The following is a 1,456-nucleotide window of genomic DNA, read 5'->3' on the forward strand; positions in this document are numbered from 1 at the left end:
TTGCTAATAAAATTTTGTTGGTAATCTTCATGAGATAGGTGGTGTCTTCGATAATCCCCCTACCCCAGACAATGTTTCGTTTTCATATATTTACAAGTAAAGTAAAGTAATGTGTTTAACGTCAATAACACGGGGAGTGCTTCCGCAATCTCCCGGGCCAGAGGTAATGTTTGACGCTTATCAAACTGTTCACCTCATGGCCGTACTATTCCCACATAGTCATAAGCCGCGCAAAAATACCTTTGAATTATGCCCCATTCACACCAAGGCTTAAACACGTTTAAAAACTGTTTAGTTAAACACAGTTTAAAATTGTTTCCTTCACAAAAGCTGCTCTTGGATTTTTGTTCACTACAAATTTAGCACAAATAAAAATTTAAGTAAAAGTTTACTTGAATTCTATACCAAAGCCAATGGTTCAGCTTTCTGTTACCAATTTCGATTTTGTTAAACCTGGTTTAATTAAACACTGTTTTGTTGGTGTGGATGGGGCTTTAGTTGGTATTGTCCTTAAGAAATAAGAGTTTCTTGGACTATTCCGAGTTGCGCAGAACGAATGCGTGTAAGCAATAGGAGGCACCGTTGTTAACGCTAACATGGACACCTTATCTGTCGGCAGACTACAGGATGAATTAAACAGAAAGCAACTTTTATTTATGATCTATTTATAACATGTTTACCGCAGCCCGTCAGATTTCCAAAGCCAAAAACTGATCATAAATATCTAAGGCCTAGCTTGAGCTGTAGTGGCGGCACCAATGTAACATTTATTTGTATACAACAGGCATCCATGCATTTAACAATTCTTGCCTGTCCAAATATTTGGCGTGTAAAATGAAAATAAACAACCTGGCGATCCGAGGAAACTAAAAATTTTAAAAGCGAGTAATTCCTTGGGCCTCTTTATAAGGGGTATTTGACAACAAATATGTAAAAACAAACCTATAAACTACTGATAAACAGAAACTAGGCATTTAAGGAAAACTACGACATTTTTAGTTTTAAAAACATGTATCGGATGCACCGTATCATTTTTTTGAGTTTTGAAAACGTGTTTTGGATATGGTGTATCCGAAATATGTTTTCAAAACTCAGAAATGTCGTAGCTTTCTTAAATGCCTAACATATATAGAAGTACAAGCAATTAATTATTGTAACTGGCTCTAAAACTAAATAAGGAATATTTTTGTGTTTTGTAGAGTTTTTGCCACGCTTTGTGGGACTGATTTTTGTCAGAAATTAAAACAAGTCGAACGTATAGAAGGATAAGCTTTCATTGCTGTCTTGAGTTTTTCAAAGTTAGTCCCTTCTGGCTGTTCATGACAGTTAGATCACGAACAGGAGATTTCTAAGGCATGAAAGTTTGAGGGAATGTTAGTGCAAATAGATTATCTAGAGTAGAAATCAAGAGTGATTGATCTTATTGTTTTAGTGTAAATCTCGATTTATATTCACT

This window comes from Pavona decussata, unplaced genomic scaffold, assembly GCF_977016875.1.
Source record: "Pavona decussata unplaced genomic scaffold, jaPavDecu1.1 SCAFFOLD_238, whole genome shotgun sequence".
Lineage (NCBI taxonomy): Eukaryota > Metazoa > Cnidaria > Anthozoa > Scleractinia > Agariciidae > Pavona > Pavona decussata.